Source organism: Salmo salar, chromosome ssa20, assembly GCF_905237065.1.
Source record: "Salmo salar chromosome ssa20, Ssal_v3.1, whole genome shotgun sequence".
NCBI lineage: Eukaryota > Metazoa > Chordata > Actinopteri > Salmoniformes > Salmonidae > Salmo > Salmo salar.
Window position 1 is genome coordinate 67,043,547 of NC_059461.1, and position 21,720 is coordinate 67,065,266.

Sequence of the window (21,720 nt, forward strand, 5' to 3'; positions counted from 1 at the left end):
CTGTTTTTCTTCCAAAGGCCCTGGACAACATGTTAGGATACATAGTATTATGGACTCCATCAAGTACAAGCAGATATCTCATCAAAACCTGACTGCCTCTGCTAGTAAGCTGAAACTGGGCCTTGGTTGGATCTTCCAGCAGGACAATGAACCAAAGAGCACCTTAAAATCAACAAAATGGTTCACTGACCATAGAATCAAGGTTTTGCCATGGCATTCCCAGTCCCCTGGCCTAAACCCCATATAAAACCCATGGGATGAGCTGAAGAGGAGAGTTCACAAGCGTGGACCTCGGAATCTGATGGATCTGGAGAGATTCTGTATGGAGGAATGGTCTCAGATTCCTTGCCATGTGTTCTCCTATAATGCATAAGGAGGTTGGAAAAGACTCAGCTGTTATCTTGGTAAAGGGAGGTTGCACAATGTACTGAATGAAGGGGTGCCAATAATTGTGGCACACATATATAAAAAATATTTGTTTTATGTTAAGAATACATTTTTTCTTTCAATAATTTTACTGTAATTAAAAGTTAGATTTCTGTGAATATTTTGAATGAAAGACCAAGAGGATAAACAATAAATATTTTTTTGAACAGCCTGTTTTGCTCATATTTACCAAGGGTGCCAATATTAGTGGAGGGAACTGTATTTGTGATTTTCATTACGCTACAGAGACTGAGTGAGAGCTTGCCGAACCCATTGGAAAATGAGGGCACCAAACTGCCTTTTTTTATTTTAATGGACATTAAAGATTCAGAGGAATTATGTAAGGTCCACTGAAGATGGTTTGATTGCTTTGTTTTTTCCCATTGGGTGGTAAAAGAAAGAGTTTCCTTATGGCAGTGAAATTCACGTTCTGGCAAATTACAATTATTTAAGCATGTAGGCCTAAAGTACAATATAATTGACATGTCAACTGGAAGAAAAAAATCACAGAAACCCATCATCAGGAATTAGTTCTGAGATACAAACAGTCCCTTAAACAGGAAGTCAACAAATGACTTTGCGTCCCACAAACAAAAGGTGCCCTCAGACAATGGCAGCTATAAAATGGAAACAGTAATTGATTGCCTTACTAGCCAATCCATTAAAGGACTAAACACATGCAGTGTCTGTTGTTTGTCTGTGATTCAGTCATCCTGATGTAAAACCTCCTGAATAATTCAGTTGTTATGGGCCACTATTTGGAGAGCTGTATGAAATATTGAATGATGGAGCAGATACGGCAGTGGAAATGCCTAATGCAGTGTCCCCTGTTTGGCCAGAAGTGTCTGCAAGCACCTAGCTCGCCACGTTGTACACCTTTGATAAATCAAATTAAATCATCAAATCAAATTCTATTGGTCACATACACATGGTTAACAATTCCACAACAACTACCTAATACACCCAAATCTAAGTAAAGGGATGGAATAAGAATATATACATGTAAATATATGGATGAGCAATGACCGAGCGGCATAGGAAAGATGCAATAGATGGTATAAAATACAGTATATACATATGAGATGAGGAGTGCAAGAGATGTAAACATTATTAAAGTGGCATTATTAAAGTGACTAGTGATCCATTTATTAAAGTGGCCGATGATTTCAAGTCCGTATATAGGCAGCAGCCTCTCTGTGTTAGTTATGGCTGTTTTTCAGTCTCTCGGTCCCAACTTTGATGCACCTGTACTGACCTCGCCTTCTGGATGGTAGCGGGGAGACCAGGCAGTGGCTCGGGTGGTTGTTGTCCTTGATCTTTTTGGCCTTGCTGTGACATCGAGTGCTGTAGGTGTTCTGGAGGGCAGGTAGTTTGCCCTCGGTGATGCACTCTGCAGACCACACCACCCTCTGGAGAATCTTGCGTTGTGGCCAGTGCAGTTGCCGTACCAGGTGGTGATACAGCCTGACAGGATGCTCTCAATTGTGCACCTGTACAAGTTTGTTAGGGTTTTAGGTGACAAGCCACATTTCTTCAGCCTCCTGAGGTTGAAGAGGCGCTGTTGTGCCTTCTTCACTACACTGTCTGTGTGGGTGGACCATTTCAGTTTGTCCGTGATGTGTACGCCGAGGAACTTAAAACTTTCCACCTTCTCCGCTGTTGTTTCGTCAATGTGGATAGGGGTGTGCTCCCTCTGCTGTTTCCTGAAGTCCACAATCATCTCCTTTGTTTTGTTGACGTTGAGTGAGAGGTTGTTTTCCTGACACCAGACTCCGAGTGCACTCACCTCCTCATTGTAGGCTGTCTCGCCGTTGTTGGTAATCAAGCCCACTACTCTTGTGTCGTCTGCAAACTTGATGAGTTGGAGGCGTGCATGGCCACGCAGTCATGGGTGAACAGGGACTACAGGAGGGGCTGAGCACGCACCCTTGTGGTGCCCCAGTGTTGTGGATCAGCGAAGCAGAGATGTTGTTTCCTACCTTCACCACCTGAGGGTGGCCCGTCAGGAAATCCAGGACCCAATTTCACAGGGCGGGGTTGAGACCCTGGGCCTCAAGCTTAATTATTAGCTTGGAGGGTACTATGGTGTTGAATGCTGAGCTCTAGTCAATGAACAGCATTCTTACATAGGTATTCCTCTTGTTCACATGGGATAGTGCAGTGTGATGGCAATTGCATCGTCTGTGGATCTATTGGGACGGTATGCAAATTGAAGGGGGTCTAGGGTGGCAGGTAAGGTGGAGGTGATATGATCCTTGACAAGTCTCTCAAAGCACTTCATGATGACATAGTGAGTGCTACGGGGCGATAGTAATTTAGTTCAGTTACCTTTGCATTCTTGGGTACAGGAACAATGGCGGCCATCTTGAAGCATGTGGGGACAGCAGACTGGGATAGGGAGAGATTGAATATGTTCGTAAACACACCAGCCAGCTGGTCTGCGCATACTCTGAGGACGTAGCTAGGAATGCCGTCTGGGCAGGCAGCCTTGCAAGGGTTAACACGTTTAAATGTCTTACACAGGTCGGCCACGGAGAAGGAAAGGAAGGGCCTGCAGTCCTTGTTAGCGAGCCGCGTCGGTGGCACTGTATTATTCTCATTGGGGGCAAAGAAGGTGTTTAGTTTGTCTGGAAGCAAGACGTCGGTGTCCGTGACGTGGCTGGCTTCTTTTTGTAGTCTGTGACTGCCTGTAGATTCTGCCGCAAACGTCTCGTGTCTGAGCCGTTGAATTGCGACTCCACTTTGACCCTATACCGACATTTTGTTTGTTTGATTGCCTTGTGAAGGAAATAACTACACTGTTTGTATTTGACCATATTCCCAGTCATCTTTCCATGGTTAAATGGGGTGGTTCACACTTTCAGTTTTGTGTGAATGCCGCCATCTATCCACGGTTTCTAGTTAGGGTAGGTTTTAATAGTACAGTGGATACAACATCTCAAATGCACTTCCTTATAAACTCACTCACCGAATCAGCGTATAAATCAATATTATTCTCTAAGGCTGCCCGGTACATTTCCCAGTCCTCGTGATCAAAACAATCTTGAAGCGTGGATTCTGATTGGTCAGACCAGTGTTGAATAGTTCTCATCACGGAATAGAGGTGACATTTAATTATTTTAATCTACATTCCCCACGTCCACTTTAAAGAGTTCTAGCTGACTTTGAATCTCCCATTGGGTAAAAAGTTAAACATTAGTGCCACGTCTTCAAACGGATATGATCAGACACTTCTTCTTCCTTTACCTTTTGTATAGAACAAGGTTATTCAGGTAACCAATGGAGATGCTCCCACAGGCTTCAGCTATTTAACTGAGGAGAGACTGGACTCAGTGGTGACATGATGAGACCTATTAATGAATAACTCTGATCTGTGACAGCTTCTCCTGTCTGGGAGTTATTACCCAGGGAACACCAGTCAGTCTGCCCAAGAGAAGTCTAGCCTTCCAAGACTGCCAATGCTGCCATGTGGCCAGTCAAGGCCCCACCATTATAATCATGTAGTCTGGACAAAGGGAAATAGATTGGAGGAGTGAATGAGGAGCTTGTCTGCTAAATATAATCACCATCCTCCAATATGAATACAGGTATGTTTAAAGGCACATTCAAAACACCAAAATACAAAATAAATGTTTATTAATAGTACAAAGCCCTCAATCATGCTGATTAATAATAGAACAAATAATAAGACTGCAAACAAACTTCAAATGAGCCCATTATGGGTTCATGGCATTGCACTCACACGCTGAAGCGGGTGACTTGATGGTACTACAGTGCCTTCAGAAAGTTTTCAGACCCTTTACTCAGTACTTTGTTGAAGCACCTTTGGCAGTGATTACAGCAGATTTTTTTATTTTATTTCATTCATTTTAGAATAAGGCGTAACAAAATGTTGAAAAGGTCATAGGTTCTGAATACTTTCTGAAGGCACTGTATATTCAATTCTCAGACAACTGTGGCCTCTAGTGGATTGCTTCAGTGCTCTTTTCCACTGCAGTAAGATAGAGGCCATTATGCACTCAGTGAAATTGCATAAGTACACAATAACACTTTAGATCTCATGTCACTTGTATATATATATTTAGTTCATATTACAATAGTAAATCAAATCGAATCATATTCATTTATAAAGCTCTTTTTATATCAGCAGATGTCATAAAGTACTTATGTTTTCTCCAGATCCATACATTATAATCCCTGTTTTTGTCACGACTCCTACCGAGGGTGGCTCCTCTCTCTGTTCGGGTGGCGCTCGGCGGTCGTCGTCACCGGCCTACTAGCTGCCACCGATCCCTTTTCCTTTTCTGTTTGTTTGGTCTAATGAGTTTCACCTGTTTTGTATTAGGCTTGTTAGTTGGGCTATTTTAGCCCGTAAGCCCGCCTGTGCGGGCTTAATTCTTCCGTCCACTGTGTTCTGTGTGGTGGATATTATTATTGGGCGTTTGTATTTTGGTGCGCCCAGCATTTTTGGGCGAATTACTTTTGTGCGTAATTAAAGCGCTACATTGAACTTTTCTGCCTCCTGCGCCTGACTCCACACCCACTACGCCCAGACCGTTACAGTTTTCATGAGTGATACATCTTAACTCCGGGATTCTTGAAAGTCGGGACAATCCTTTTTCTACAGGAACCTGTATTTTTATAGTTTACATTTTTTATTTTGTTGCATTATTTGAGCTTAAAAAATACGTTTAGTGGAATTTTACAAGGGCAAAGATTTGCTTATGGAATTGTCCAAATATTTTAAATAGAGTTAATGTACATGTCAGCTCTATGCTCGGAAATGCTCTTGTCCAGAGCAAAGAATCTAAATTTCAAACTCTACAAAAAAGTTTTTACAATTAAAAAAAACTGCCAATAATAAATATTAACTGAAAAACGATTGCATGCAGTTTCTTCCAATGGCCCTCTCTGACTTTAAAGAGGATTTCTTTCAAAACTATGATTTCTAAAAAATGTGTCCGGAGATTTGGTTAACTCTGTCAGATTTGTCTAAAATCCTAAATGAATCAGAAATGAGCTGGGTCAGCTACACCATAAGGACCCCTTCTTCATGTCCTCATTACATGTAATGCAACAAGACAATTCATGATCTGCAAAGTTCTCTACTTCTGATAGATTTAAACAAACAATATTGAAATCCCCATTGTCACAACCATAAACTGTTGACTCCATCTATCTGATAGATTAAGATAGGACATGATATAATTAGGTTTTAGAGCCTTAAAGCAACTGAGGAAAAACTTGTATATCACTTGACTGAAGAACAAACAAAAAAAATGTCAACTCCATAAAACATTAACTCTAAAGTCAACTCCATCAGAGTGCTGAATGATCTGATATAATGGTTATATTTTTATTGTTTTCAAATGAATAATTTTCTATATTTTACAAATGTTTGTATTAAACATTTATTTGTAGAGGCACAAATATGTCTGTTGAGTATCTGTTGTCAACTCTGTCAGTGCCGTATCAACTCACTGATGACTAACCCTCTTAATAAGATCGATCTTTTAGTCAATATTTACAAAGAATATTTTAACCTTGTTGCAACATATGCTTAAACTACTGATGTATTTGCTGTGGTAGATCCAAGGGATAATGTTTGCTTTCTAAATGTTGTTTTATGTTCTGAATCTAAAAAAACATGCAAAAAAACGAACCAAAAAACATGCAAACACGAAATTAGCCCTGGTGCATTATATAGCACTATAAAATAAAACAATTAAGAAGTTTGGAGATTTGTATTACATTTTTGAATAATCTAATGTTACAATTAAACAATCAAGGCCTTTATTAAACACTTGTTCAACAATAAATGTAAAAATGTAATGCCTTTTATTGTGTTTGACGGAGTTGAATTAGTTGCCTTTTATGAAACACTTAAAGTATTAATGAGGTTGTTCCTTTACATGGTGTGATAGCTGATACTTCTGTTAATATTAACAAATATATTAGTGAAAACAAGTTGAGATTATCTCGTTTTTTTAAGAATCCCTGAACTACACTTGATAAGAATAACGTCCTTGTAAGTAGTCATCGGACACCACTTGTCTGTTGTGCTTTGTTTGCTTGATGTTATATGAGTTCAGCTTGCTAGCTGCTCTCATCGCTATGGTGATGATCAGAACAACAACCACGACTATCAGAGTGAAGCCCAGCAGAACTCCCAGGACTATTGTCGCCACTTTCCAGCCTGCTCCTGGGGCCATTGATATCTGTGAAACTCCTACAAAGAACAGACAGATGTTTGGTCAATGTCTATCAGTAACTATTGAAAGGACAATATTAGATAAGCAGCATCCCACACAAAATGAAATAGAAGAAATGAGTGAAACCACAACCTGAGTCACATACATACCACAACCAAGTCACATACATGAATTGAACAAAACAAACACCATCATCATGTAATGCCAATACTTTTTTTTAAATCCTATGTTTTAAACATACTTTTCAAGGTAGCTATGGCGGAGTCGTCCAGGTGTTTGCGGATTGTTTCCTGCAGAGCAGCCTGGAGAGTTATTTCATCAGCGGTAGTATTCCCATTATAACCACACATCATCCTGACCACCACACTACCCCTCTGGAAGCCCACCACTGTCATGTCAAAGGATGAATCTGCCAGAACATACCGCATTCTGGGGACAACCTGGAAATATTTTTTATAGTAAAGTAGACGTCTATTTAAAAAAGTACTTATGGAAGAAACCATAGTGTTTTAAGATGACATTTGTAAGACATCACAATAATTACAAATCAGAGCGTGTATGTGCATACCGTTTTTATGATCTTTGTAGAGGCATATGCCCAAGTATCGCTCAATGGGTCGTGCAGAGAGGAGTTGAAGATCCAAGAGTTGAATTCAGCTGTTAATTTGAAAACATTCCTCACTGTAGGAGGGAAGCAGAGAGAGTTGTTATAATAAGCTGTAGGACAGTCAGAGTCACAAATAGGCCTCAGTATTACAGATTCGTCTTTCTCTGAAGACCGTATGTGAGATCTGAAGAATTGGTATGATTTCAGAACTTACATGAGCAGAGAAACTTGGATGGAAGACATGGATTTTGGGATGAGCAAATGTCCTTTTCTTGATCGAAACAGTCGACAGGATCTATAGTGGGCACATTTTGATGGAATGAAGATGTAATGTAACGTATGTGTAAGATACACAAGTAAGGAATTGATACAGATACAATTGAGGCAGAGGACGTTAGTGTACCTTTGCATAGCCTCCCAGGATTAACAGGATTCTGATCTATCAAACCAGGATAGCAGCTACACTCATGGCTGCCTCCAGGACCAACCACACACTGAGCACATGATGAACACAAGCCTTTACATGGATCTGCACCTGGAGAGATATTTCCTACAAAACAGTGAGTGCAATAGTGGTAAATACTGCTTAACTGAATGTACTTACTAGTGTATTACAGGGTAAAAACATACGTTCTTCTACTGGTAGTTACTCTTGTATAAGGTACTTATTTAATGGAAAGTGTGGCCCACATTTCAAACAAAGTTTTCTTACTCTTGCAGTCAGTACCCGGTACGGTTGGGTTTTCGTCGTAGAATCCTGCCTTACATTCACATGTATGTGAGGGTCCCTCTCTGACACAGCTGGCATTTTCTGAGCATGTGTAATCGCCTCGTTGGCAGATATCTGCCTCTGTAATATAGTAAAAATGAAGTTACTAAAGGCCACTAAATACACACGGTGATATGATAACGTCCTTAATTCTGTTAGTCCTTGAATATTTATTTTAAAAAATAATTTGATTGATTAACTAGCATAGAAAAAATCATTGTATGTAGTCGTTGGAATTCAAAAACCTTTGACTGAGGTGAAATTCAGATCTACTCCGAGTGCAGATGATTTCAGCGCATTGATGACACTGTTCTGCACGTCAGAGGTTGACAGTTTGACCTCCAAAGCAGTGACCAGATCAAAGTCAACGATCACACTTCCTCTGTGAACACCTGTCACAACCACCACCATTTCTTTAGCCCTGATAAGGTCCTGGTATGCTTTTGGGAGATTGTTTCCAACCTTTAAAGAAATATGTACATTTAAATCATACAAGGTTATATTATATTACCTAAATTAAAAAGCAATTATAAAAAATGCTTCATGAATATTTACCTGCATGGTAAAATTGGCCACAAAGTCTTTGTAAAGTTTGCTGGATTGATTTGAATAATCAGACACAAACTCTGTGCCTGGAATTCGAGTGGAAGATTCATAGACCTTTCCAGCTTTTGGAGAGTAAAGATCAACATTTAACAAAACAAATGTGATGTTTGCACAAAATGTCCTATTGTACTAATTTGATCTATAATTGTTTTAAAAGCAAAAGTATGCTCTTAGTGAATTCAAGGAGATTACTTGAAAAAGAGTTGACATACCAGTGATTATGTCTCTTGAAATGTTTTTCTTGATGTAGCAGCATAAGTACTCAATAATCAGAGTGTATATGGTTCCAGGAGTAAGGTCTGAGAAAACAGCTTTGGTGGCTGAGGTCTCAATCTGTGTTGTGTTGGAATTAGATGCCAGCTTCACTTTGTACTGTATCTGCTGGTCCAGGTTAATACCAGTCCAACTCACACTGATTAACTTACTGGTGACATCCTCCAGCCTGATGACATTCAACAGAGCATCTGACACTGAAAACAAATGACAATAAAAATCAAATAATGCAGTGTATGTACAGCAATATATTCACACATTTCAATAGTCTTTGGTATCGATTTGTAAGTTTAAAAAAACTTTATATCTTTACATCTTTACAATCATATCATCTTATGATGGTTTTTGAGAATTAGTGAAAATAATCTTACTGCATTCTGCAACAGTGGTTTTGATTGTTGTCACCAAAGTAGTGTCTCTGGATGTTAGTCCCGGTGAAGGGGTGGACAGCGTAGGTACTGGTACAACTGCTGAGGTATCTGTACCAGTTAACACTGTAGTAGCACCACTTGTTGATGACATTATTAGTCTTAGAGTGGTGACCTCACTTGAGGCTGTTGATGTAGAAGTGGGAGTTGTGGCATCCCTTGAAAGTACTGTCGATGTAGTGGTGGCATCATTTGAAGTGACTGTTAATGTAGTGGTGGCATCACTTGAGGTGACTGTTGATGTCGAGGGAGAGATGGCATCACTTGAAGTGACTGTTGATGTCGAGGGAGTGGTGGCATCACTTGAAGAGACTTTCGATGTAGTGGTGGCACTACTTGAAGTGACTGTTGATATAGAGGGAGAGGTGCCATCAGTTGGAATGACTATTGATGTAGTTGAGGAAGCGGTGGCATCACTTGAAGTAACTGTTGATGTCAAGGGAGTGGAGGCATCACTTGAAGATACTGTCGATGTAGTGGTGGCATCACTTGAAGTGACTGTTGATGTCGAGAGAGAGGTGGCATCACTTGAAGTAACTGTTAAAGTCGAGGGAGTGGTGGCATCACTTGAAGAGACTGTCGATGTGTTGGTGGCATCACTTGAAGTGAATGTTGATGTCGAGGGAGAGGTGGCATTACTTGAAGTGACTGTTAATGTTGAGGTAGTGGTGGCATCACTTGAAGTGGCTGTTGATGTAGTGGTGGCATCACTTGAAGTGACTGTTGAAGTCGAGGGAGAGGTGGCATCACTTGAAGATACTGTCGATGTAGTGGTAGCATCACTTGAAGTGACTGTTGATGTTGACTTAGAGGTGGCATTACTTGGCGTGACTTTCAATGTAGTTAAGGGAGTGGTGGCATCACTTGAAGTGACTGTTGATGTCGAGAGAGAGGTGGTATCACTTGAAGTAACCGTTAATGTCGAGGGAGTGGTGGCATCACTTGAAGAGACTGTCAAAATAGTGGTAGCATAACTTGAAGGGACTGTCGATGTAGTGGTAGCATCACTTGAAGTGACTGTTGATGTAGTGGTGGCATCACTTGAAGTGACTGTTGAAGTCGAGGGAGAGGTGGCCTCACTTGAAGATACTGTAGATGTAGTGGTAGCATCACTTGAACTGACTGTTGATGTAGTGGTAGTATAACTTGAAGTGACTGTTGATGTAGTGGTAGTATAACTTGAAGTGACTGTTGATGTCGAGGGAGAGGTGGCATTACTTGGCATGACTGTAGATGTAGTTGAGGGAGAGGTTGCATCACTTGAAGTGACTGTTGATGTTGATGTAGTGGAAGCATCACTTGAAGTGACTGTTGATATGAAGGGAGAGGTGGCATCACTTGAAGTGACTGTTGAGGGAGTGGTGGCATCACTTGAAGAGACTGCTGATGTTGACGTAGTAGTGGTGGCATCACTTAAAGTGAATATTGATGTTAAGGGAGAGGTGGCATCACTTGAAGTGAATGCTGAAGTTGTTGTAGTAGCTTTGGCACCACTTGAAGTGAATGTTGAAGGAACATTGTTATCGCTTGAAGTGACTGCTGATGTAGATGAGGGAGTGGTGTCATCATGTGAAGTTGACGTCGATGCAGTAGAGGGATTGGTGGCATCACTTGAAGAGACTGCTGATGTTGATGTAGAAGCGGTGGCATCACTTGAAGAGACTGTTGAGGGAGTGGTGCCATCACTTAAAGTGACTTTTGATGTCGAGGGAGAGGTGGCATCACTTGAAGTGACTGCTGATGTTGATGTAGGAGTGGTGGCATCTCTTGAAGTGACTATTGATGTAGATGAGGGAGTGGTTGCATGACTTGAAGTGGTTTTTGAGTTAGTGGTGGAATCGCTTGAAATGACTGTTAACGTCGATGTAGTAGTGGTGGCATCTCTTGAAGTTGATGTCGATGAAGTTGAGGGATTGGTGGCATCACTTGGAGTGACTGTTGAGGCAGTGGTGGCATCACTTGACCTGACTGTCGACGTAGTTGAGGGAATTCTGTCCACAGTTAATGTTACTGTCGGTGTAGTAGTGGTGGTATCACTTGAAGTTAAAGTTGATGTAGTTGGGGAAGAGGTGGCATCACCTGAAGTGACTATTGACAGAGAGGTGGCAAAACTGGAACTGACTGTCGATGTACTTGAGGGAGTGGTGGCATTACTTGAAGTGGGTGTTGATGTAGTATAATCTGAATTGACTGTCAATGTAGTTGAGTGAGAGGTGGCATCACTTGAAGTGACTGTTGAGGGAGTGGTGGGATCGCTTGGAGTGACTGCTAATGTTGATGTAGTAGTGGTGGCATCACTTGAAGTGACTGTTGTTGTAGTTGAGGGAATGGTGGCAGCAGTTGAAGATACTGTTGGTGTAGTAGTGGTGGCATCACCTGAAGTGACTGTTGATGTAGTTGAGGAAGAGGTGGCATCACTTGAAGTGACTGTTGACAGAGTGGTGGCAACACTTGAACTAACTGTCAATGTACTTGAGGGAGTGGTGGCATCACTTGAAGTGAGTGTTGATGTAGTATCGTCTGAAGTGACGGTCGATGTTGTTGAGGGAGTGGTGGCATCACTTGAAGAGACTGCTGATGTTGATGTGGTAGCGGTGGTATCACTTGAAGAGACTGTTGAGGGAGTGGTGCCATCACTTAAAGTGACTGTTGATTTCGAGGGAGAGATGGCATCACTTGAACTGAATGCTGATGTTGATGTAGTAGCTGTGGCACCACTTGAAGTAAATGTTGAAGGAACAGTGTTATCGCTTGAAGTGACTGCTGATGTTGATGTAGGAGTGGTGGCATCTCTTGAAGTGACTGCTGATGTAGATGAGGGAGTGGTTGCATGACTTGAAGTGGTTTTTGAGTTAGTGGTGGAATCGCTTGAAATGACTGTTAATGTCGATGTAGTAGTGGTGGCATCTCTTGAAGCTGATGTCGATGCGGTTGAGGGATTGGTGGCATCTCCTGGAGTGACTGTTGAGGGAGTGGTGGCATCACTTGAAGAGACTGCTGAAATTGATGTTGTATCGGTGGCATCACTTGAAGCTAATTTTGAAGGAGCGGTGGCATTTCTAGAAGTGACTGCTGATGTTAAAGTAATAGTGGTGTTATGACTTGAAGTGACTGTTAATGTCGATGTAGTAGTGGTGGCATCTCTTAAAGTTGATGTCAATGCATTTGAGGGATTGGTAGCATCACTTGAAGTGAATGTTGATGTAGTTGAGGAAGAAGTTGCATCACCTGAAGTGGGTGTCGATGTGGGATTTTCTGAAGTTACTATCAATGTAGTTGAGGGAGTGATGGCATCAGTTGAAGTGAATGTTGATGTAGTTGAGGAAGATGTTGCATCCCCTGAAGTGGGTGTCGATGTGGCATCATCGGAAGTGACAGTCGATAAAGTTGAGGGAATGATGGCATCACTTGAAGTGACTGTTGAGGCAGTGGTGGCAACACTTGAAGTGGTTGTTGATGTAGCATCATCTGAAGTGACTGTCGATGTTGTTGAGTGAGAGGTGCCGTCACTTGAAGTGAATGCTGATGTTGAAGTAGTAGCGGTGGCACCACTTGAAGTGAATGTTGAGGGAGTGGTGGGATCGCTTGAAGTGACTGCTGATATTGATGTAGTATTAGTGGCATCACTTGAAGTGACTGTTGAGGCAGTGGTGGAATTGCTTGAAATGACTGTCAATGTCAGTGTGGTAGTGGTGGCATCATTTGAAGTTGATGTCGTTGCAGTTGAGGGATTGGTGGCATCACTTGGAGTCACTGCTGAGGGAGTGGTGGCATCAAATGAAGAGACTGCTGATGTTGATACAGTAGCGGTGGCATCACTTGAAGCTACTGTTGAGTGAGAGGTGGCATCACTTGAAGTGAATATTGATGACGAGGGAGAGGTGGCACAACTAAAAGTGATTGTTGAGGGAGTGGTGGTATCACTTGAAAAGACTGCTGATGTTGATGTCGTAGCTTTGGCATCACTTGAAGTGAATGTTGAAGGAAAAGTGTTATCGCTTGAAGTGACTGCTGATGTAGATGAGGAAGATGTTGCATCCCCTGAAGTGGGTGTCTTTGTGGCTTCATCTGAAGTGACTGTCGATAAAGTTGAGGGAGTGATGGCATCACTTGAAGTGACTGTTGAGGCAGTGGTGGCAACACTTGAACTGACTATCGATGGACTTGAGGGAGTGGTGGCATCACTTGAAGTGGTTGTTGATGTAGCATCGTCTGAAGTGACTGTCGATGTAGTTGAGTGAGAGGTGGCATCACTTGAAGCTACTGTTGAGGGAGTGGTGGCATCACTTAAAATTACTGTTGATGTTGAGGGAGAGGTGGCATCACTTGATGTGAATATTGATGTTCTGAGAGAGGTGCCATCACTTGAAGAGACTGTTGAGGGAGTGGTGGCATCACTTAAAGTGACTGTTGATGTCGAGGGAGAGGTGGCATCAATTGAAGTGAATATTGATGTTGAGGGAGTGGAGGGATCACTTGAAGTGACTGCTGATGTTGATGTAGTATTAGTGGCATCACTTGAAGTGACTGTTGAGGCAGTGGTGGCAACACTTGAACTGACTGTCAATGTACTTGAGGGAGTGGTGGCATCACTTGAAGTGGTTGTTGATGTAGCATCATCTGAAGTGACTGTCGATGTAGTTAAGTGAGAGGTGGCATCACTTGAAGCTGCTGTTGAGGGAGTGGTGGCATCACTTAAAATGACTGTTGATGTCGAGGGAGAGGTGCCATCACTTGAAGTGAATATTGATGTTAGGGGAGAGGTGCCATCACTTGAAGAGACTGTTGAGGGAGTGGTGGCATCTCTTAAAGTGACTGTTGATGTTGAGGGAGAGGTGGCATCAATTGAAGTGAACATTGATGTCAAGGGAGAGGTGGCATCACTTGAAGTGAATGCTGATGTTGATGTAGTAGCTGTGGCATCACTTGAAGTGACTATTGATGTAGATGAGGGAGTGGTGGCATCACTTGAAGTGGCTTTTGAGGGAGTGGTGGAATTGCTTGAAATGACTGTCAATGTCAGTGTGGTAGTGGTGGCATCATTTGAAGTTGATGTCGTTGCAGTTGAGGGATTGGTGGCATCACTTGGAGTGACTGCTGAGGGAGTGGTGGCATCAAATGAAGAGACTGCTGATGTTGATACAGTAGCGGTGGCATCACTTGAAGCTACTGTTGAGGGAGTGGTGGCATCACTTGAAGTGAATATTGATGTTGATGGAGTGGTGACATCACTTGAAGTGGTTGTTGATGTAGCATCATCTGAAGTGACTGTCAATGTAGTTGAGTGAGAGGTGCCGTCACTTGAAGTGAATGCTGATTTTGATGTAGTAGCGGTGGCACCACTTGAAGTGAATGTTGAGGGAGTGGTGGGATCGCTTGAAGTGAATGCTGATGTTGATGTAGTAGCGGTGGCACCACTTGAAGTGAATGTTGAGGGAGTGGTGGCATCACTTGAAGTGACTGTCGATGTAGTTGTGGGAATGTTGGCCAATGTTGAAGTTACTGTCGGTGTAGTAGTGGTGGTATCACTTGAAGTTAAATTCGATGTAGTTGAGGAAAAGGTGGCATCACTTGAAGTGACTGTCGATGTTCTTGAGAGAGTGGTGGTATCACTTGAATTGGGTGTTAATGTTGTATCATCTGAAGTGACGTCTGATGTAGTTGTGTGAGATGTGGCATCAGTTGAAGTGAATTTTGATGTCGAGGGAGAGGTGGCATCACTTGATCTAAGTGCTGATGGTGATGGAGAAAAGGTGGCACCACTTGAAGCGAATTTTGAAGGAGCAGTGGCATCGCTTGAAGTTACTGCTGATGTTGATGTAACAGTGGTGTCATGACTTGAAGTGACTGTTGAGGCAGTGGTGGCATCACTTGACCTGACTATCGACGTAGTTGAGGGAATTCTGTCCACAGTTAATGTTACTGTCGGTGTAGTAGTGGTGGTATCACTTGAAGTTAAAGTTGATGTAGTTAAAGACGAGGTGGCATCACTTGAAGTGACTGTTGACAGAGTGGTGGCAACACTTGAACTGACTGTCAATGTACTTGTGGGAGTGGTGGCATCACTTGAAGTGGGTGTTGATGTAGTATGGTCTGAAGTGACTGTCGATGTAGTTGAGTGAGAGGTGGCATCACTTGAGGTGAATATTGATGTCGAGGGATAGGTGGCATTACTTGAAGTGATTGTTGAGGGAGTGGTGGCATCACTTGAAGAGACTGCTGATGTTGATGTAGTAGATTTGGCACCACTTGAAGTGAATGTTGAAGGGACAGTGTTATCGCTTGAAGTGACTGATGATGTAGATGAGGGAGTGGTGGCATCATTTGAAGTTGACCTCGATGCAGTTGAGGGATTGGTGGCATCACTTGAAGAGACTGCTGATGTTGATGTAGTAGCGGTGGCATCACTTGAAGGGACTGTTGAGGGAGTGGTGCCATCACTTAAAGTGACTGTTGATGTCGAGGGAGAAATGGCATCACTTGAACTGAATGATAATGTTGATGTAGTAACTGTGGCACCACTTGAAGTAAATGTTGAAGGAACAGTGTTATCGCTTGAAGTGACTGATGATGTTGATGTAGGAGTGGTGGCATCTCTTGAAGTGACTATTGATGTAGATGAGGGAGTGGTTGCATGACTTGAAGTGGTTTTTGAGGGAGTTGTGGAATCGCTTGAAGTGACTGTTAATGTCGATGTAGTAGTTGTGACATCTCTTGAAGTTGATGTCGATGCAGTTGAGGGATTGGTGGCATCACTTGGAGTGACTGTTGAGGCAGTGGTGGCATCACTTGACCTGACTGTCGACGTAGTTGAGGGAATTCTGTCCACAGTTAATGTTACTGTCGGTGTAGTAGTGGTGGTATCACTTAAAGTTAAAGTTGATGTAGTTGAGGAAGAGGTGGCATCACTTGAAGTGACTGTTGACAGAGTGGTGGCAACACTTGAACTGACTGTCAATGTACTTGAGGGAGTGGTGGCATCACTTGAACTGGGTGTTGATGTAGTATCGTCTGAAGTGACTGTCGATGTAGTTGAGTGAGAGGTGGCATCACTTGAAGTGAATATTGATGTCGAGGGAAAGGTGGCATTACTTGAAGTGATTGTTGAGGGAGTGGTGGCATCACTTGAAGAGCCTGCTGATGTTGATGTAGTAGCTTTGGCACCACTTGAAGTGAATGTTGAAGGAACAGTGTTATCGCTTGAAGTGACTGATGATGTAGATGAGGGAGTGGTGGCATCATTTGAAGTTGACCTCGATGCAGTTGAGGGATTGGTGGCATCACTTGAAGAGACTGCTGATGTTGATGTAGTAGCGGTGGCATCACTTGAAGGGACTGTTGAGGGAGTAGTGCCATCACTTAAAGTGACTGTTGATGTCGAGGGATAAATGGCATCACTTGAACTGAATGATGATGTTGATGTAGTAGCTGTGGCACCACTTGAAGTAAATGTTGAAGGAACAGTGTTATCGCTTGAAGTGACTGATGATGTTGATGTAGGAGTGGTGGCATCTCTTGAAATGACTATTGATGTAGATGAGGGAGTGGTTGCATGACTTGAAGTGGTTTTTGAGGGAGTGGTGGAATCGCTTGAAGTGACTGTTAATGTCCATGTAGTAGTGGTGACATCTCTTGAAGTTGATGTCGATGCAGTTAAGGGATTGGTGGCATCAATTGAAGTGACTGTTGAGGCAGTGGTGTCATCACTTGACCTGACTGTCGATGTAGTTGAGGGATTTCTGTCCACAGTTAATGTTACTGTCGGTGTAGTAGTGGTGGTATCACTTGAAGTTAAAGTTGATGTAGTTGAGGAAGAGGTGGCATCACCTGAAGTGACTATTGACAGAGAGGTGGCAAAACTGGAACTGACTGTTGATGTACTTGAGGGAGTGGTGGCATCACTTGAAGTGGGTGTTGATGTAGTATGGTCTGAAGTGACGGTCGATGTTGTTGAGTGAGAGGTGGCATCACTTGAAGTGAATATTGATGTCGAGGGAGAGGTGGCATAACTAAAAGTGATTGTTGAGGGAGTGGTGGCATCACTTGAAGAGACTGCTGATGTTGATGTAGTAGCTTTGGCATCACTTGAAGTGAATGTTGAAGGAAAAGTGTTATCGCTTGAAGTGACTGCTGATGTAGATGAGGAAGATGTTGCATCTCCTGAAGTGGGTGTCTTTGTGGCTTCATCTGAAGTGACTGTCGATAAAGTTGAGGGAGTGATGGCATCACTTGAAGTGACTGTTGAGGCAGTGGTGGCAACACTTGAACTGACTATCGATGTACTTGTGGGAGAGGTGCCATCACTTGAAGAGACTGTTGAGGGAGTGGTGGCATCAATTGAAGTGAATATTGATGTTGAGGGAGTGGTGACATCACTTGAAGTGGGTGTTGATGTAGTATCATCTGAAGTGACTGTCAATGTAGTTGAGTTAGAGGTGCCGTCACTTGAAGTGAATATTGATGCTGACGGAGAGGTGTCATCACTTGAAGTGAATGCTGATGTTGATGTAGTAGCGGTGGCACCACTTGAAGTGAATGTTGAGGGAGTGGTGGGATCACTTGAAGTGACTGCTGATATTGATGTAGTATTAGTGGCATCACTTGAAGTGACTGTTGAGGCAGTGGTGGCAACACTTGAACTGACTGTCAATGTACTTGAGGGAGTGGTGGCATCACTTGAAGTGGGTGTTGATGTAGCATCATCTGAAGTGACTGTCGATGTAGTTGAGTGAGAGGTGGCATCACTTGAAGCTGCTGTTGAGGGAGAGGTGGCATCACTTAAAATGACTGTTGATGTCGAGGGATAGGTGCCATCACTTGAAGTGAATATTGATGTTAAGAGAGAGGTGCCATCACTTGAAGAGACTGTTGAGGGAGAGGTGGCATCTCTTAAAGTGACTGTTGATGTCGAGGGAGAGGTGGCATCAATTGAAGTGAACATTGATGTCAAGGGAGAGGTGGCATCACTTGAAGTGAACATTGATGTCGAGGGAGAGGTGGCATCACTTGAAGTGAATGCTGATGTTGATGTAGTAGCTGTGGCATCACTTGAAGTGACTATTGATGTAGATGAGGGAGTGGTGGCATCACTTGAAGTGGCTTTTGAGGGAGTGGTGGAATTGCTTGAAATGACTGTCAATGTCAGTGTGGTAGTGGTGGCATCATTTGAAGTTGACATCGTTGCAGTTGAGGGATTGGTGGCATCACTTGGAGTGACTGTTGAGGGAGTGGTGGCATCAAATGAAGTGACTGCTGATGTTGATACAGTAGCGGTGGCATCACTTGAAGCTACTGTTGAGGGAGTGGTGGCATCACTTGAAGTGAATATTGATGTTGAGGGAGTGGTGGCATCACTTGATGTGGGTGTTGATATAGTATCATCTGAAGTGACTGTCAATGTTGTTGAGTGAGAGGTGCCGTCACTTGAAGTGAATTTTGATGCTGATGGAGATGTGGCATCACTTGAAGTGACTGCTGATGTTGATGTAGTATTAGTGGCATCACTTGAAGTGACTGTCGATGTAGTTGAGGGAATGTTGGCCAATGATGAAGTTACTGTCGGTGTAGTAGTGGTGGTATCACTTGAAGTTAAATTCGATGTAGTTGAGGAAGAGGTGGCATCACTTGAAGTGACTGTCGATGTTCTTGAGAGAGTGGTGGTATCACTTGAATTGGGTGTTAATGTAGTATCATCTGAAGTGACGTTTGATGTAGTTGAGTGAGATGTGGCATCAGTTGAAGTGAATTTTGATGTCGAGGGAGAGGTGCCATCACTTGAAGTGACTGCTGATGGTGATGGAGAAAAGGTGGCACCACTTGAAGTGAATGTTGAAGGAACAGTGTTATCGCTTGAAGTGACTGCTGATGTTGATTTAGTAGAGGTGCCATCACTTGAAGCGAATTTTGAAGGAGCGGTGTCATCGCTTGAAGTTACTGCTGATGTTGATGTAACAGTGGTGTCATGACTTGAAGTGACTGTTGAGGCAGTGGTGGCATCACTTGACCTGACTGTTGACGTAGTTGAGGGAATTCTGTCCACAGTTAATGTTACTGTCGGTGTAGTAGTGGTGGTATCACTTGAAGTTAAAGTTGATGTAGTTGAGGACGAGGTGGCATCACTTGAAGTGACTGTTGACAGAGTGGTGGCAACACTTGAACTGACTGTCAATGTACTTGAGGGAGTGGTGGCATCACTTGAAGTGGGTGTTGATGTAGTATGGTCTGAAGTGACTGTCGATGTAGTTGAGTGAGAGATGGCATCACTTGAGGTGAATATTGATGTCGAGGGAGAGGTGGCATTACTTGAAGTGATTGTTGAGGGAGTGGTGGCATCACTTGAAGAGACTGCTGATGTTGATGTAGTAGATTTGGCATCACTTGAAGTGAATGTTGAAGGGACAGTGTTATCGCTTGAAGTGACTGATGATGTAGATGAGGGAGTGGTGGCATCATTTGAAGTTGACCTCGATGCAGTTGAGGGATTGGTGGCATCACTTGAAGAGACTGCTGATGTTGATGTAGTAGCGGTGGCATCACTTGAAGGGACTGTTGAGGGAGTGGTGCCATCACTTAAAGTGACTGTTGATGTCGAGGGAGAAATGGCATCACTTGAACTGAATGATGATGTTGATGTAGTAGCTGTGGCACCACTTGAAGTAAATGTTGAAGGAACAGTGTTATCGCTTGAAGTGACTGATGATGTTGATGTAGGAGTGGTGGCATCTCTTGAAATGACTATTGATGTAGATGAGGGAGTGGTTGCATGACTTGAAGTGGTTTTTGAGGGAGTGGTGGAATCGCTTGAAGTGACTGTTAATGTCCATGTAGTAGTGGTGACATCTCTTGAAGTTGATGTCGATGCAGTTAAGGGATTGGTGGCATCAATTGAAGTGACTGTTGAGGCAGTGGTGTCATCACTTGACCTGACTGTCGATGTAGTTGAGGGATTTCTGTCCACAGTTAATGTTACTGTCGGTGTAGTAGTGGTGGTATCACTTGAAGTTAAAGTTGATGTAGTTGAGGAAGAGGTGGCATCACCTGAAGTGACTATTGACAGAGAGGTGGCAAAACTGGAACTGACTGTTGATGTACTTGAGGGAGTGGTGGCATCACTTGAAGTGGGTGTTGATGTAGTATGGTCTGAAGTGATGGTCGATGTTGTTGAGTGAGAGGTGGCATCACTTGAAGTGAATATTGATGTCGAGGGAGAGGTGGCATAACTAAAAGTGATTGTTGAGGGAGTGGTGGCATCACTTGAAGAGACTGCTGATGTTGATGTAGTAGCTTTGGCATCACTTGAAGTGAATGTTGAAGGAAAAGTGTTATCGCTTGAAGTGACTGCTGATGTAGATGAGGAAGATGTTGCATCTCCTGAAGTGGGTGTCTTTGTGGCTTCATCTGAAGTGACTGTCGATAAAGTTGAGGGAGTGATGGCATCACTTGAAGTGACTGTTGAGGCAGTGGTGGCAACACTTGAACTGACTATCGATGTACTTGTGGGAGAGGTGCCATCACTTGAAGAGACTGTTGAGGGAGTGGTGGCATCAATTGAAGTGAATATTGATGTTGAGGGAGTGGTGACATCACTTGAAGTGGGTGTTGATGTAGTATCATCTGAAGTGACTGTCAATGTAGTTGAGTTAGAGGTGCCGTCACTTGAAGTGAATATTGATGCTGACGGAGAGGTGTCATCACTTGAAGTGAATGCTGATGTTGATGTAGTAGCGGTGGCACCACTTGAAGTGAATGTTGAGGGAGTGGTGGGATCACTTGAAGTGACTGCTGATATTGATGTAGTATTAGTGGCATCACTTGAAGTGACTGTTGAGGCAGTGGTGGCAACACTTGAACTGACTGTCAATGTACTTGAGGGAGTGGTGGCATCACTTGAAGTGGGTGTTGATGTAGCATCATCTGAAGTGACTGTCGATGTAGTTGAGTGAGAGGTGGCATCACTTGAAGCTGCTGTTGAGGGAGAGGTGGCATCACTTAAAATGACTGTTGATGTCGAGGGATAGGTGCCATCACTTGAAGTGAATATTGATGTTAAGAGAGAGGTGCCATCACTTGAAGAGACTGTTGAGGGAGAGGTGGCATCTCTTAAAGTGACTGTTGATGTCGAGGGAGAGGTGGCATCAATTGAAGTGAACATTGATGTCAAGCGAGAGGTGGCATCACTTGAAGTGAATATTGATGTCGAGGGAGAGGTGGCATCACTTGAAGTGAATGCTGATGTTGATGTAGTAGCTGTGGCATCACTTGAAGTGACTATTGATGTAGATGAGGGAGTGGTGGCATCACTTGAAGTGGCTTTTGAGGGAGTGGTGGAATTGCTTGAAATGACTGTCAATGTCAGTGTGGTAGTGGTGGCATCATTTGAAGTTGACATCGTTGCAGTTG